This window comes from Arachis duranensis, chromosome 8, assembly GCF_000817695.3.
Source record: "Arachis duranensis cultivar V14167 chromosome 8, aradu.V14167.gnm2.J7QH, whole genome shotgun sequence".
NCBI lineage: Eukaryota > Viridiplantae > Streptophyta > Magnoliopsida > Fabales > Fabaceae > Arachis > Arachis duranensis.
The window spans coordinates 23,046,793-23,065,227 of record NC_029779.3 but is presented as its reverse complement, the minus strand read 5'-3'; the positions used below and the strand labels follow the sequence as shown (position 1 = coordinate 23,065,227).

The 18,435-nt window shown below is 36.7% G+C and overlaps 1 long non-coding RNA gene across 1 annotated transcript; it reads left to right on the top strand.

Annotated features, from left to right (window-relative positions):
- Positions 1-12,569: 12,569 nt before the first annotated feature.
- LOC107461541 (uncharacterized) lies at positions 12,570-16,901 on the top strand. Its single transcript, XR_001586631.3, has 2 exons — positions 12,570-13,471; positions 16,681-16,901. It is a non-coding gene; the product is annotated as an uncharacterized LOC107461541 (long non-coding RNA).
- Positions 16,902-18,435: the final 1,534 nt, after the last annotated feature.

Genomic DNA, 18,435 nt, shown 5'->3' with positions numbered 1-18,435 from the left:
GATTCTATTCCGGCCTGATTGAGAACCGACAGATGAATTCCGTTATGCTGTGACAGAGCATATGCAATCGCTTTCACTGAGAGGATGGAAGGTAGCCATTGACAACGGTGAAACCCTACACACAGCTTGCCATGGAAGGAGACTTGCGTGTTTGAAGAAGAAGACAGTAGGAAAGCAGAGATTCAGAAGATGGAGCATCTCCAAACCTCAACCTATTCTCCATTACTGCAAAACAAGTAACCATTTCATGTTCTTTTACTTTTCACAATCAATCCTGATAATTTCTGACATCCTGACTAAGATTTACAAGATAACCATAGCTTGCTTCAAGCCGACAATCTCTGTGGGATCGACCCTTGCTCACGCAAGGTATTACTTGGACGACCAGTACACTTGCTGGTTAGTTGTGCGGGATTGCAAAAAGTGTGATTGCAATTTCGTGCACCACCCCTCACTTGGTGAAATTGGGTGTTGTTGCTCCTTCTGAAATTCCCTTGCCTTTGAAGATGTTGGGGAGCATGTCCATCTGTCTTAAAGCTTTGTCCCCTCGGCTGAAAGTAGTCTCCATGACCTCAGTTTTAAGTACCATCACGATTATCTCTTGCCACAGTTATCTTCTTGCCACATTCCTCTACAACCCTCGCCAAAGCCACCTTCTTAGCACATTTTTCCACGACTCTTGCTTTGTTTACCAACTCAGAGAATCTCTTAATCTCCAAAGGAGCCATCGCGGTCATGATGTCATCCTTGAGACCTTCTTGGTACTTGATGCACTTCCAACCTTCATAAGACTCGGGAACACCTTGGCAAACACTAAAAAATCTGTAAAGCTCCTCAAACTTGCTGGTGTACTTTACTATGGTCATAGACTCTTGCTTTAGCTGCATGAGTTCCAACTCCCTTTCTTCCCTTATCAACTCTGAAAAGTACTTCTTATGGAAAAAAGTCTGAAATAGTTCCCATGGGATGTCCCCATTCTACAGCTGCATTAGTCGGCACTCCCCTTGCCACCAGTGTTGTGCCTCACCCATCAACTGATAGGCTGCAAACTCCACAAACTAATTCTCTGGAACATGTTGAGCTTGCAACGCATGCTCCATGGCTTGAAGTCGGTTATTTGCCTCAGTGGGTTCCGTTGATCCTTTAAAACTTGGTGGGTTAACCTTCAAAAAAGTCACTAATGTCATCAGAACACTACCTCCCAAGCCGTGTCTCGCACCTTCTCCATCCCCATTGCCATTACCATTCCTATTGCCGTTACCATTCCCATTTCCCATTCTTTCTATAGCCTGAGCAGTCACAGCAGCATTCGCTTGCATGGTGTTTGCTAGGTGGGTCATAGCCGCAATAAACTCAATGTAACAACCCCGATTTTTTAGCACACGAGATCTTTTCTGAAAGTACAAATTTCTCTGGATGATCATTAAGGGGAGAACCACTGCTATATCATCAAGAATCTCAATCTTCATTATCATTATGTTATCTTTAACTCAGGACCTTAGTTGAGACAAGCCCGACAACATAATCGTGAAGAACCTAGTTTTTTAACCATATCGGTTAGGAATTTTGATTCTGATTTTTGTAAATAGTCTCAGTTTGATGAACCGGACTCGATTCATGAGAGATGAGAGATAATAGGATAATATTATCATTATTTTAGTATTAGAAGCTTCTTGAATGATATTATAAGGTTACCTGGTCTATTTTAGTTAAAAACAGGAAATCAGTTTAACCGGGTTCACAGTTTACTGGTGCAGCTTAGCACCAGCACTCTCTGATGACTTTAGCAATGCTAAGGCCTCATTATACATGTTTTATTCTCACAATAAATATGTTACTAGTGTCATTTATGCTAGTAGCTCAGAAAATAATTTTTAGAGATGTTTTTACAAATGTTCCGATACACCTAGTTTTAGTAGTTATATACCTGAGATATTTTAATATTATTTTAATCCGCCTCCAAGCCAACCAATCAAAACTCACCCTACACCCCCAAGACACTCCAAGGCTGTCTCATTTCTTCATTTTGGCCAAAAATAACAAGAGAGAAAAGAGAAAAACTTTCATGAACACTTAATCTTCAAAGCTTGATTTCTTCTGAACTAAAACTCAAATCAAAACTCCGATTTCACCAAAATGATCCTTTCTTCTTTCTCTAAATAATCATATGACTTATCAAGGCTGGAAATAAGGTGAGATGGCTGTCTCCTTCCCTCTTCAATTCGGTTTTCATGGAAACATGCTTAAACATGTATTTTCTTGATGTTCTTCCTTAGGAATCATGTTTAACTTGACTTGAGGGCCAAGATACATGATTTTCCAGCAAGTCTAAGATTATAAATCACCTCCTAACATACTGAGAGAGATTTGGTTATTTGAGGGTTTTTGGATTTAAAGTTGTTTTTGATGTGATTTAGGAGGAAAAAGTGCTTAAGGACCACCTGAAAGTCTAACTGAATTTGGAGCAGCAAAACCAGGTAGGGTGTCACGAAATTAATCTTGATTATTTGTGTTTGAATTGTGTGAATTTTGTATGATTTGGCTGTGCTAAAAATTGGTTACATATATGATTGATTCTTGGTGAAAATTTGGTGAAATTTTGATGAAATTTGATGAAATTCAAGCTTTAAAGTTCATGTTCTTGGGGCAGCTGGAAAAATGAAACCCTAGGCTTAAATTGAGGTTTAATTTGTGTTAAAATCATGTAGAAAAGATGGTGTTTGTGGCTGCTAATTTATTATGAATTATAGTAAAAATTGGTTGCTGAAAAGACTGAAAAACTGGTAAAAACAGAGAAAGAATCTGAAGAATTTATGAAGAACATGAAGAACACTTTGAGTGTGGTGAAGAACAATGATGAACGCCTTTTAGATCTTAAAAAGGGCAAGGTTGTAATTATTTTGGTGTTTGAGGGGTTATTTTGTAATTTCTGAAAGTTAGGGTGGTTAAATTAGAAATATTAAAAGTTACGGATGGTAAAAAGTGAATTTTAAAGGTTAAAAGTTAAAGTGGGGAAATTTTTGAAAATTTAATGATAAATAATAAATAATAAAAAAATATTAAATAATAATATTAATTAATAAAGCTTTAGAAAGACAACTTTAAGCGTAGAATCTCATAATTACCTTCATAAAATACTTAGGGAGTGGTAATAACATATTACTGAGGCAAAGATAAAAGAAAGATAAGAAGTTAAAGAAAAGATAAAAACCAAAGAAAAAGTCTGTAAAATTTTAATGACAGAAAAACAGACAGAGATTAGTGAATGAACTAGGGCAACATAGTTAGTTCTTGAGTTCCGACTAGGATTAGGTATAATATGAAAAGTTAAACTATTTCAGTATAGCCTTAATGAACCTATACTTGGAACAGACTAACTATTTATACCAAAATTTACATAAGCTTTAAATACATATGTTAAGCAGAGAAATCAGAGCAGAGTAAAGAAACACAGAGAACAGAGTAACCAGAGCAGAATAAAGGGATACAGAGAAAAGAGTAATTAGAGCAAAGTAAAAAAGACAAAGAGAAAAGAGTAAAGTGATAAAGAGAAATGGTTTGAGTTAAGATGTTGCAAAAGTAAAAGTTGTAGAGTTTGTATAGCATGATTGAACAGAGAAAGAAAGAGGTACTGCATAAGAATGTGAAAGTGATGATGAATAATGAGAATGTTAATGAATGATGATAATGAGAATGATTATGTAAGAATCTACTGCAGAGAGGCAGTCAGATAGATGGTGGTACGACCACTGAGAATGCTTTCCTGGGATACATTGCTATAATGCTTTGCTGTAAGACAGAGGTTGCTTACAGAGGTATCGAAATTAGTGTGCTCCTGTAAGATAGAGGTTGCTTGCAGTAAGTGTGTTGTTGCTCCTGTAAGACAGAGGTTGCTTATAGTGAGTGTGTTGTGCTCCTGTAAGACAGAAGTTGCTTATAGTGAGTGTGTTGGGCGTATATCGGCTAATAAGTGCCGCCTTGCAAGACAAAGGTTGCTTGCAATGGATATTGCCAACAGGAAAGCCTTATCCAGATAGAGGTTGCCGGGTAACGTCGGGAGCGGGTATGTAACCGACAGATGAGCTCATTACCTGCACTAGGGCTAGACATGCATCATACTTGGTTGCGCATTTCCTTTGTTATGATTGTTGTTTGAATGTATGCTTTCTTTGTTTGTATTCTATTCACTGTGTCTGTGTTTTGTTTTCTTGTATTCTTTTGTTTGTGTTCTACTTTCTATTTTCTCTAATTTCTCTAATTATTTGCATCTTCTGTTTACTACTTCACTGTATTCTGCTATTCGTCTGCGAAACAACACAGAATTAATGAACTTAACTAATAACCCCTACCCTACTAGGAACTCCCAAGTTCTTACCCCTTCACTCTCTCTTCCCCTTCAGATGGAGGCATGAGTACCCTTCTGTAGTTCACTAACGACCGTTCGTAAAAAGGATTCCGCTCTAGGTAGTCTTCTGAGTCTAGGGTGAATCACGTTCCCTGTTTATTTGTGTATACTGTGAGACTAGCCAACGTCTGCACCCCATTTGTATGTGAACTTTAACCTAAATCATGTGTACGAGACTCCTGTTATATGGCCATTTGATGAGGTACCAGAGAGACTTCATATGGCAATGTCTGATCATGCAGAGGAGTAATAGATGATTTATACCTTTTGATGACGTTCCACCTAACTTGAGTTTTGAAGACTTAGAACGTACTTTCCCTCGTTTTAGTACTTTAGAGGGACTAGGTGAGTATTGAGTCTAGGATAGCCTGGGTGCCAGCTTAGGGACTTCTTGAACAGGTCAGGGCCTGGGATGTTGTATGTATATATATGTATATAGATATTATTTAGCTATATCTAGGGGTGTTTTAACTAAAAGGCTATACTCTAACAAAGGCTGGATCACCGAATATTGTCAACTGCTTGTGATGTATTTATGTGTGGTTGTTTATAACTACTTTATATATTATCAGTTGTGAATTGATTATGAATGATACTGTTTGTTAATCCAAATGTTTTTAAAAAAATTACCTCGCAAAATAACTACGCTTTTAACAACGAATTAGGCTTATATAATAAATAATAGATAATAATTAGGAAGACAAGTTGGTAGCGCTCAGTTTCTAGTATGATCATGACGTACCAGAAATTGGGTCGTTACACTCAGCATGGTTACCATCCGGTTGGTCTGACAAACAGACTATTGCTAGTAAAGAATTTCACAAAAATAATCGCGTTGTAAGTATAGTTTCTAAACCAAAGAGAATCCTTTCGTACAAAAGTTTGGTTGTCACAAGTAAAAAAACCCAATAAAATTTATAACCAAAGTATTTAAACTTCGGGTCGTCTTCTCAAGAAATTACAGGGAGGTGTGTTTATTATTGGTTATGGAAAAAGGTATATTTTTGGATTTTTGAAATAGGGGACAAGTAATTTAAATGGCAAGGAAGTAAATTAATTATCATGAACACCAGTGCAAGGTATAAAAACTGGAAATCATATCCTAGTTATCCTTATCAGGTGAGATGAGAATTGTTTATTACTCCACTTAGTTAACACTTACTAAAAAAAGGAAAGTCAAATGAACTAATTAATTTGATCCTCAAGTCCTAGTCAACTCCTGTGGAAAGACTAGCTTTAGAGCGATACAAATCAATCAGCAATTCCCAAATCTCAATCTACTGTTGAGTTTGATAACTCAAGTGTTACCAATTACTTAACCAAAGCCAAAAGGGGAAAAATCTAAATTATTTATATCATAAATAAAAGAAAGCAATCATAAATCTAAAATACCTCAAATTATATTAAATAAAGAAATCAATTCTAACATGGAGAGTTCATAAGCCAAATTGAAAATTTAAATAACAATTAAAGTAATAGAATAAATAAAAGTAGAAAATAATTTAAAGGAACACTGAACTTGGAATGAAGAGAAGTAGCCTAATCAGAATAGAAATCCTAATCTTAATCCTAAATCCTAAGAGAGAGGAGAGAGCATCTCTCTCTCTAAAAACTACATCTAATCCTAAAATTATGTATATTCAATGTTGTGTTCTGTATGTCTTAAGTCTCTGCACGTTCCCTGGCTTTATTCTGTGTTTCTGGGCTGAAAACTGGGTCAAAACGCGGCCCGAAATTATCCCAGCGATTTCTGTTAATTCTGCAGATCGCGCTTGTCACGCGTACGCGTCGGTCACGCATACGCGTCGTTTGGCGATTTTCCTCTCCACACGTGCACGTCAAGCACGCGCTCGCGTCGTTTGTGCAAACTCCAATCCACGCGTACGCGTCAAGCACGCGCACGCATAGTTGTGATTTTGTCCAAATCGAGCGCACGCGTCAGCCATGCGTGCGCGTCGCCGTTCGCTGGTTGTCTTCTTTATTTCTTGTGCTCCTTCCCTTTTTGCAAGCTTCCTTTCCATCCTTTAAGCCATTCCTGCCCTATAAAGCCTGAAACACTTGAGACACGGATCACGGCATCGAATGGTATAAAGGAGAATTAATTTTTGGAAATTTAAAGGCTTGGGAAGCAAGTTTTCTAATTATAGAACAAAACTAGGAAGGATTTATAAAACCATGAAAACCATATGAATAAGTGGGCAAGGATTTGATAAAAACCACTCAATTAAACACAATATAAACCATAAAATAGTGGTTTATCAACCTCCCCACACTTAAACATTAGCATGTCCTCATGCTTAGCTTAAGAAGATGAAATAAATGAGTAGGGAAAAGCAAGACTCATGCAATTCAACCCATGAATGTGAATGCAACTACGTGCTAAGACGTTTCTATCTACTTGGTTGAAAGCAAACAAGTTCTCCAAGATAGATACAAACCGAATTCCACTAATTCAAATCGTACAATAAAAAGTAAGTAAACTTGTAAGAAGATAGCTCATGAAAGTAGGGAACATAGAATTGAGCAGTGAACCCTCACTGATGATGTATATGCATTCCAGTCACTCTAGTGTATAGGGTAATCACTCTATCCTTCTCTAATCATGCTTTCTAAATTTTGTTCTTCTCCTAACCAATCAACAAATATTTAGCATACCAATGCAAACATCATGAGGTCTTTTCAGGGTTGTAATGGGGCTGAGGTAAAGGTAAGGATACATGTATGGCCAAGTGATCTATAATATGAATCTTTGACTAACCTAAGCTCTTACCAAACACACACACATACTCTATGTAATTCTAAAATCACACCTAGCTACCCATAATTCCCACTTTTGTATGACATACTCATGTACCAAATTTTTTTGATATTTCTTTACTTTTATCACATGTGCATTGATCTTTCTATTAAAGCTTAACATTAGGGTATTTTTGTCCCCTTATTTATTTACTTATTTATTGAATATTTTTGGATTTTTTTAATCCGAAAAATAAACGTAACTTATCAATGCACATGGATTTTTCATTATTTTTCTATTTTGATTTTTCATGAATAGGTTCCCAAATTCCTAATATTTAAAAAATTAGAAACATGATACATTCCCTTATTAACCCATGTTCCCACATTTTCCCACACTTAGTTGATGCACAATCTCTATCTTAAGCTAGCCAAAGATTCAATTTGGGATAATTAATTTATTTTTCTGCTTAAGGTTAGTGATGTGGTAAAATATTAAACAAATGGGGATAAAAGGCTTAAAGTGGCTAACAAAGGTAAATGAAAGGGTAGGCTTATTTGGGATAAGTGTGCAAAAATAAGTAATGGCCTCAATCATATGCAAGCATGTGAATACACTAAATAATGGACATATAGAATGGAACCAAGCAAAGATTGCAATCATAGGGAAGAAAACACACAAGAATAAAAATTTATGGTTAAATAATGTAACCATGTAAATAAGCTCAAAATCTCACAGGTTGTGTGTTCTTCGGCTCAAAAACCATGTTCCAATTTACAGTCTTCAAATAAGTTTAACACAAAAGTTTTAATTTAAATTAGTGAAATTTTTCAAAAATAGGGTCTTAAAAAGAAACTTATTATTTTTCAACCAAGTAGTACTTAAATTCAAACAATCAACTACATATGCAATCTATTATGCAATGCAACAATGAACTAATAAAGAAAATAAGACATTGGTGTTGAGAAGAGAATAACTAACCCATGGAGATCGGTATCGACCTCCCCACACTTAAAGATTGCACCGTCCTCGGTGCATGCTAAGATGTGCAGGTGGACAGGCGGTTCCAACTGGCACTTTTCTCCAAAGATTGTGCAGATGGACTTGTCTGTTGCCCCATATAGAAGTTTCTCCATTTTTCCTTCTTCGGTGGCCAGCCTAAAAGAAGAGAAAAAAAAAGGAGAACAGGAATCCAAAAATCATGATAGAAAACAAATAAAATTATAAGTGGGTAATGCCAAATAATAAGGGTCTCAATTACATGGTAGTTACAACATGCAGTGAGAAAACAATAGAAGCATACGGGATATCAATAGTGCAAGAATTGCAACAATGGGGAAGAGAGTGTGGGTAATGCAAGATAGTATAAGTGCATATCAATGCAAAAGCAATACCAGTATTATAAAAATTAGCATTGACTTATGAATAATAATACCCAATCAGAATAGAACAAGTCATGGAGCACCAGAATAATTCAAGAAAAGATGCAACAGTTGAATAAGAAAATTTTAACACCAATTAAGAAATACTAAATTTAGAAAAGAAAATAAAAATATGCACAAAATTAAAATGTAATGAATGAAAGTATGCAAATAAATTAAGTAAAATAGAATGAGAGTGAAGAAGGATGAGAAGTTAAAGAGATAAAGAAGTAGAAAGTAAGAAAGGATAAGGAAGAAAGAAGGAATAAGAGAGAATTAAAAAGGGAGAAGAGAGAAATAGGATTGGGGAAAAGATAAGATATCTGGCGCTGATGTAGTAAAATTGTGCGTCGCATGTAACGCGGACGCGTGGGTCACACGTTCGCGTGAGTTGCGATATGTTCAAGTGACGCGGTCGCGTCTATCACGCGGACGCGTGACTTGCTTTGTGCTAGTGGCACGAGAGTAGCCTCGCGTTCGCACAAATCTCTGTCTCCAACGCATATTGCCAAAATTTAGGGTGACGCATGCGCGTGGGTGACATGCACGCGTGAATGGCCTTTCTTTTAAAATGACGCGGACGCGTGGGTCACGCGTTCACGTGGGTCACGCGTTCGCATGGTAGGGCTTGTGCTTCTAGCATGGTTCTAGCCCTACTCCATCACAACTTGCTGCTATACACCCTTTTACATTGATTTCGCGGGGTTACGCGTGCCCGTGGGTGACACACACGCGTGTAGGGCTAAATTTACAAACGATGCAGATGCGTCAGGGACGCGTTCATGGGCATGTGTTGGTGCCAAAGGCGCGCTTCCAGCCACGCAACCGCGTGGCTTTCTGTTAAATCCCCTTTTTCGCTAATTCTCCTTTGACGTCGCTGACGCATCGTGTGCAAAATATTTATTTTTTTTAATATGCATAATGCATAATGTAGATGCTGACATGATGAATGAGCACTAATAAAAATAGGATAAAATAAAACTAAGAAGAAAACAAAGTAAAATAAAACTAAGACTGGAAATGAACGATCATCCATGGTGGGTTGTCTCCCACCTAGCACTTTTAGTTAAAGTCCTTAAGTTGGACATTTGGTGAGCTCCTTGTCATGGTGGCTTGTGCTTATATTGATCCTTGAATCCCCACCAATGTTTGTACTTCCAATATCCTCCTGGATCCCACACTAGGTGCATAAATCCTTCAAGCAAGTTAAAGCAAGTGACAAGGCCCCAAGAGTGTTGATTGTTAGAATGAATTCCGGGGTCCCAAACCTTGCTTTTGCACCTGTCTTCTTGTTGATCATCATTGTTCCAACCGGGTGGCATGCAATTGAAATTCTCACTGAGACATCCAAACAGCTTCCTAGACCCATTCAATTGAGAATTGTACCAACCTTTGTACTTCAATTTGGAGCATGTAACTATATTGAACCTTGCATGACATTTTCTACCACTAACCATTTCCCGCTTGCTCTTATGGCCACAAAGAGCTCTAAGCTGACCATCTATCTCAAGTATAGCATATTCAAGTGAGCTAATTAAGATTAGAGATGAGAGATTTACCCACTTGAATGAAGGAATGGACGGTGATGCTTTGGGGGAGAGGTCTCCAACAACTTTGGCAAGGTGATTTCCAGCTCCATTCCCTTGAGCTCTTCTTTGACAACTTCCACCTCTTTGCAAGCTTCTTCAATATCAACCTCTTCCTCTTGGTAGCTTTCTTCCAATTCGATCTCTTCTTTATTGTTCACCAAGGGCATGGGAGGTTGTGCTTCTTCTTCTTTAATCTCCATGTCAAGTCCAATGGGAGAGGATTCAAATGTAGATAAGAATTCATCAATAATTAAATCCATCTCTTAATCATCCCATTCAAAGTCTTCAACGATGATATGCCTTAGAGGTTGTACACTATCCTCAACGTCACATTCAAACTCCTTAGAAGGGGGCTCTGTGACTTGAGTTTCCCATGGAGGTTCCGCATCTCCTAAGTCTACGACCACTTCTTCCTCTTCAATGATTATGGCTTCCTCCAATTGTTCCAATACAAAGTCATGCTGCTTACTGTCCACTGGAGTTTCTAGCTTCTCCTTCATGCTGCGTTCTTCAGTAGATTCTCCACATGAAACCATGGGGGTTCCTTGAGTGTCCGAACATCAGGAAGGTAATCGATTTACTACCTCAGTTAAGGCAGTCGCGAATTCTAGTACATCCCTTTTTATCTTTGCTTGCCCTTGAAGAAGACCACGAAGGATGTCATCCATTGGAGATTGGGGTGGATATGAAGGTTCATTACTTGGGGGAGGAAGGGTTCATGATAAGAGGGTGGTTCCTCATGATAAGGATGTGGTGGTTCATCACTCTCCATCTTTTCCACTTGTTGCACCACACACTTCAGTTCCTTGTTCTCAAATTGAGATTCTTTAGCCATGAGAGCTTCGGGTGCCATTCGGCTTACTTCTCGGTCCAATTGACGAAGGGTTGCTTAAAATTGATCCACTGTTTCCTTGAGACGATCCCTTGACTCTTATTCTGCTTGGATATCATAGGTAGGACCATAAGGCTCTAGGATTGATTGATATGGATGTGGTGTATATGGAGGTGGTGGTTCTTGGGAGTAATTAGGTTGGAATTGGGGTGGATCTATGTATGGCTCATATGGCTCATAGGGTGGTTGATATGGTGGATAAGGGTTAGGATTAGATGAGTGTGTTTGGTAGTAGGGGGCTTGTGAGTATGGTGGTTCAAAGGTGTGTTGGGGAGGTGATTCATAATCATATGGTGGGGCTTGCTGGTAATTACAAAAGGGTCCACCATATTCATCATCTTGGTATGCTCCCTGGAATGGTTCTTGACCATAGTAATTTGGTGGAGGTTGGTTGCCATGAAAGGGTCCACCATAACTATTGTCTTGGCATGCTTTGTAGAATGGTCGTTATCCATGGTATCTTGGAAGGTGTTGTTGCCGAAAGGGTTGATCAGATCCTCATGGCTCCGTCCATCTCTGATTGTTTTGACCTTGATGCATGTTCCTTGGCGAACTGAATTCCTGCGTGGTCTAGAATTTTCACAAAATAAACCCTCGTTGTAAGTATAGCTTCTAAATTGGCAAGGAATCCCTTTCATACAAAAGTTTAGGTTGTCACTTAAACAAACCCAATAAAAATAAATAACCGAAGTATTCAAATCTCGGGTCATCTTCTCAAGAAATTGTAGGGAGGTGTGTTTTATTATTGGTTATGGAAAACAATATTTTTTGGTTTTTAAAATAAGGAACATGTAATTTAAATGGCAAGGAAAATAAATTAATAATTATAAAATCTCTTGGCAAGGTATAAGAAATTAAGGTCCTATCCTAGTTATCCTTATCAGGTGTGATGAGAATTGGACTCTGCTCCCACTTTAGTTAGCCCTTACTAAACAAAGGAAAATCAAGCGGACTAATTAATTTGATCTTCAATTCCTAGTCAACTCCTATGGAAGAGTTTGATGTAACGACCCTAGTTTTTGAAAATCAAATAATTAGTTATATGTGATTTATTTTAAGAAAATTATTTTACTAAAGGTAATTAAATGGAGTTTCATCATAATTGGAGTTTAAATTAATTAGAATTCTTATATAATCTTTATTAGATATTTGGTATAATTGAAATTATAATTTTGATAAATGAAAAATAAGAAAGAATTGTATAATTTAATTTAAATAAATCCTATTTTGAATAAATTATGTTATTAATTTGAACTAGAAATTATTTTATTAGAAATGATTAGATTGATATTTATAAATACTTTAAGTTTAAGTCAATTAATGTTTGTGTACAATTTTTATTATGATTAATTACTTTATAAATTGAAATTAAAGTTTTAGAGATGGAAAAATAATAGAGATTTGTATGATTTAATCTAGAAAATTGATATTTGAATTTAAATTGTACTTTACAAAATATAACTAACTTGTTCATTTTATAATGTAAATTAGAAATAATTGATTGAACTTAGCAATATGTTGATAAATAATGTTTCTAAATATTTTTAATAGAGTACATTTGATTTTAAAATTATCCTATCCTCCAATTTTATCAAAATATCTATTCATATCTATCCATATTACTTTATAAAATCCCTAATTCCTAAATTCCCAAATCAAACTCAGAAACCCTAATTCCCAAATTGAGGAACCCTAACCCTAGCTTCCCTTTGCCTCAGCTGCACCCCACCCTTCTTCAGCGTAACACACTCACCCCTCATCTCAGCGCCGTTTCCCCCTTTCACTCACTTAGCTTCATCCCTCAACCCTAGCATTTTTCTCCCAACGGTACAGAGAAGAGAGAAAGAAATGAGATTCGGAGAGTGAGAGAGAGCTCGTGTCCGAGAGTGAAGAGGAGATGTAGCTCGCGTTGCTGCCTCCATCACGACAAAACCGTCGTTCCTTGCTGCGCCGTCACCACCGTTCCATGGAGCTATCGCCGTCATCCACGCGTTGCTGAGAGAAGCCCGCGACCAGCCTTGTCGTCGTCAGCACCGCGGGTTGCCATCGCCATCCTCGCGAGCTGCCACCGCACCGCTGTTGTGGCACTCTGCTGCTGCCGCGTCTCACCAAGCCGCCGCTGGAGGAGGAAGGCTCGCCAGTTCTGCCTCTGCTTCTTGTTCCTAAAATCTGATAAGAACGCCACTGCCCTGCTGGAGTTGCTGTTGAACCATTAGAACCACTACTATTTTGCTGCCACCGAGGTCGCTGGTGCTTGTCAATAGTACTATTCTGGTTCTGAATCAATTAGTTCATGCCACTGCTGCTGCTGAGAAGTGATCAGAAATGCTGCTGCTGTTGGTTCAGTTCAAGGTTGTTGTTACCACTGCGAATTAAAAATAAAAGAAGGCTTTGTTGCGTTTGATTATCGAATTTCGGCTAGTCGAGGTAGGGGATTTAACGTTTTTAATTTAGAATGCCTACAAAGTTATTGGATAAGTGCAAATGGTTAATAATAGTTAAGAATTTCTTAATTGATAAGAATGACTTGAAATGTGTTTGAGAATGGTTAGCTATTGTGATTTTTCTGAGTTATGATTTGAATTAAATGTGGCTGTGATTACTTTGAATTATAATTGAAATTAGATGCGGTTGTGAACTGTGACGGAGTTATTGATTCTGCGATGAATTGGTTGAGATTCTGATTTTGAGTGAATTATTGACTTGTTTGATGTTGAAGGGAATATTTGATGAATGGGAATGGCTGTGAAGTTTACTTGTAACTAGTTGAGATTGGTTTTGGTGGTTATTGAAGGATTGGGACTAAGAGATTAAACTGTTTTGAGAACCTGTGATTTTCTAAAATAATATAGTAAATTTTAAGAGTATCTAAATAATTTTGTAATGGTTAGACTAATTCTCTGTGTCATGATTTATTGATTCTGACTCGGCTGTGATTGTGGCCGGTTCCACTGTTGTAAGTGATTGATTTGATGATTGTGCGTACTGAATGTGGTAAGGGATAGAATAAATGGTGTTACTTTTGTTGCTGAGCTTGCTGGTGTGAATTGATGAGTTATTGTGTGTTTGAATGATGATGAGTGTATATGGAAAATTATGCTTGGCATAGTGTAGAAAAGAAAAGGTTTGATGATGCTTAAGTACTTGATATCGTGTGAATTATTGATTCTGGGTTCTTGGGCTGTGTTGGCAATGAAGAAAATTTTGAATAATTGGAAAGAGGTTAAACGTGTGATTTTGGAAGGGTTATAAGTTCAAATATGGTTTTTGACAAGTAAGGTTGTTGAAAATGCTTAAGGCAGAAATTCTGCATACATGACAGTAGAAAGAATCAATTTCTGGGAGCATCCCAGGTCATATACTTGGATGAAACTATTTTTGCATGAAACTTTACTATGTTTTGAGCATCTCATAAAAAATTCAGAATTTATTGATGAGTATTTTGGGAGAAATGAATTTTTGAAGATTGATGGTTTCTGCAGAAAATTCTGTTTCTTTACTGCAGAAGCACCAACTTCCAACTCACTTAATTTTCAATTCAGGTAAGTATTTGAGCTGAAACCAACGGCATTTTCAAGCTTCCTGTGTCCACAATCTTCATTTTAAATTTCATGTCAATATCCTATTTAACCAAGTAGATATGTTGAAAAGAGTATGGATAACTCACTGGATTTTGGAAACCGAATTCTAAAAGGCCTGGCTGTGTTTCTCACTTCATAACTTTTTCATATGACATGGTATTAATCTAGAATTTGATTCAATAAAAAGCTAAAAGAGTCTTGTTTAAGATCGTGAATTTTGAAAGGCATTGGGTGAAAACTGGATTTTTACGGAATTTATCAAACTTACTACTTGCTGCTGTTTTTCTGCATTTACTTAGGAAACAATAACAGAATTTTAAGAGAGATGGTACAAGTTTTTATTGTGACTAAATTATCTCAACACCAAGTTTCTTGGACTACTAGTTTATTGAGTTTAATCTTGAAAGAATCCTATGATAAATGAAAGTTAGTTACGAATTGATGAGGTGAAAGTTGAATTGATGGGTTATGTGGGAATTGTGGGTTGTGACTGAACTGTTGACTATTGCAAATTGTGAATTTTCTGATTGATTGAGAACCTTTATTTGATACCTGTTGAGAAAGGTTGATGAGATGTTGAGAAAAAGGGACCCGTTAGGGTGGCTAAGTCCGAGTTTTAGGGGAGGTGCTGCCGGAACTTTGTAAAATCTGAGATTTTACTTGAAAAAGTTATTTTAGAAAGTTTGGATTTGGAAAGTTATGTTATTTAAGTTTTATCTATTGATTAAAGTATTATGTATGGGCTGCTTTTATTATGAAACAATTTTATTTAGGTAAGAAAAGAATTATTCTATTTTAAATTCGATTTACCAAAGAAAAGTTTATGTTTCAAAATTAAATTATTTAAGAAAGAAACTATGTTTTGAGATTGATTCAATATGAAAAGAATTATGTTTTAAGCTTGAAACAAAGGATTACTTTTTAGAAGTTTGATGAATTTATAATATTTGAATTTGAATGGTAAAGAAAGAGAAAGATATTGTATAAGAATATGTAACTAGAGATGAATAATAAGAATGATAACTTATGATGATAATTACACTGATTCTTTTGAGAAAAGGTATTCAGTTTATGGAATGGTTGGCAAGGACGTGGGTTTTGTCCCGCTTGCGTATTTATGATTATAAAAGAGAATAAAAAGCAGAGGACCTGTTGAAAGGTCATTTGTTGCTTGAGGCAACCCAAGAGATATTGATTTGTTGCTTGAGGTCACTCCTGACATGTTTATGTGATGATCTGCTGCGTGAAGGCAGTCAGATAGATGGTGGTACGACCACTGAGAACGCTTTCCTGGGATACCTTGCTATAATGCTTTGCTGTAAGACAGAGGTTGCTTACAGAGGTATCAAGATTAGTGTGCTCCTGTAAGACAGAGGTTGCTTACAGTGAATGTGTTGTTACACCTGTAAGACAAAGGTTGCTTACAGTGTGTTGGGCGTATATTGGCTAATAAGTGCCGCCCTGCAAGACAAAGGTTGCTTGCAGTGGATACCCTGCAAGACAAAGGTTGCTCGCAGTGGTTATTGCCAACAGGAAAGCCTTATCCAGACAAAGGTTGCTGGGTAACATCGGGAGCGGGTATGTAACCGACAAATGAGCTCATTACCTGCACTAGGGATAGACATGCATCATCCTTGTGTGTGCATTTGCATTTGATTGGGTTTGCTCGTTGTACTTCTCTGTGATTGCGCTGTTTGCCTTGTTGTGACTTGTTTGTGTGCTGAATTGAATCTTTTGTTAGTGCTATTAGTTGGTGAATGTATGATGATGATTAAGAATTGATGTTGTGATTGAAAATTTTCTATGAGGTTGAACAATGCTTAAAGTGACCAGTTTTATATTTTGGAATTTGTTTTGAGCTTAGATTTTTGAAAGAGGTAAATAATTAGTAAAGTAAAACCAAAAGAGTAGTATTTCCAAAAAGAGTTTGACAAAACTATAGTTTCTTTGAGTATATTAATTATTTGCATTCTATTTCATTACTTTTACGGCATTCCCATTCCCTACTGAGAACGTGTGGTTTGTTCTCACCCCAAAATTCTTCCACCCTTTCAGTGACACAGGTTCGAAGACTCCGTTTGAAGCTGCAGGCGATTATAGATCTTATTTATGAGTTAAGTTTATGACTTGAGTTATTTTCATAAAATTTTCCTCGCCCTTGTTACTTTAATTTTTATTTTATAAAGAGGGATAGGATTTGTATGTGAGTTTTATTTGAAATCTTTTGTATGACAGATATTATTATTAATAATTATGTGATTATTATTACTTGGTGATGCTTGCTATATGATTTGATAAATAAAAACAAAATTTTCTAGTATTTTTACTGAAACTGAATAGCGATATCGAACTAAGGGCTCAATAGTAAATAGTTAATAAAGGAAAGCAGGTTGGTAACGCCTTACTTTCGGTACGATCATGACGTTCTGGAAGTTGGGTCGTTACATTTGATAACTCAAGTGTTTCTAATTACTCAACCCAAGGCCAAAGGGTGTAAACAGCTAAATTAAAATCATAAATATGAAATACCTCATTGAATTAATAAAGATATCAAATGAAACATGGAAAAGTTCATAAGCCAATTTGGCAACATAAATCATTAATAAATAAAATCATTAAAGTATCTAAAAGTAGAAGAGAAGTCAAAATAAAGGAATATTGAACCTGGTATGAAGAAACAATCCTAATGACTAAAAGAAATCCTAATCCTAAAACCTAAGAGAGAGGAGAGAACTTCTCTCTCTAAAAACTACATCTAATCCTAAATTATGTATTATGAATTGTTGTATTGATTGTTTTTTTATGAATGGATGAATTCCCCCACTTTATGGCCTCTAATTTTTGTTCTCCGGGCTTGGAACTGGACCGAAAAGGGTCCAGAAATCGTTGGGGCCGACTTCTGCAATTTTCTGCACATGGGGTCCATCATGCGTTCGCGTGGGTCACGCGTTCGCGTGGGTCACGCGTCCGCGTCATCTGGAGTTTTTCTCTTCCACGCATCCGCGTCATTTGTGTTTTGCGCTAGTCACACGTCCGCGTCGTTCATGCATCCGCGTAGATGCCATTTTAGGCAAGGCACGCAGTCGCATCGTTCATGCGTTCGCGTCGCTGCGGATTCTTTAGAACTCCATTTTTGTGCTTTCCTTCCAGTTTTGTGTGTCTTCTTTTTGTCCTCTAAGTCATTCCTGCCCTATGAAACCTGAAAATACTTAACACACAAATCACGGCATCGAATGGTAATAAAGGATAATTAAATTTAATATTTTTAAAGCATAGGAAACATGTTTTCACATATATCATAAAATGAGGAAGGAATAGTAAAACCATGCAATTTACATGAATAAATGGGTGAAGGTTTGATAAAAACACTCAATTTAAGCACAAGATGACTTATAAAATAGGGGTTTATCATTCCTGATATAGCTTCCATTCCTTTCAACAAAATTAGAACCAAACTCAAAGCGATGGGGTGAGAACTTATAGTAACTAATAAAAATTAAAAACAAAAACAAAAATAAATAAACAAGAAAAAGAAAATATTTACAATAACCAATAATAAGGCACACATTTGCAATTCCTTGGCAACGGTGCCATTTTGACGAACGGACTTTTGCTGGTAAAGAATTTCACAAAAATAATCGCGTTGTAAGTATAGTTTCTAAACCAACAGAGAATCCTTTTGTACAAAAGTTTGGTTGTCACAAGTAACAAAACCCAATAAAATTTATAACCGAAGTATTTAAACCTCGAGTCGTCTTCTCAAGGAATTACAGGGAGGTGTGTTTATAATTGGTTATGGAAAAAAGGTAT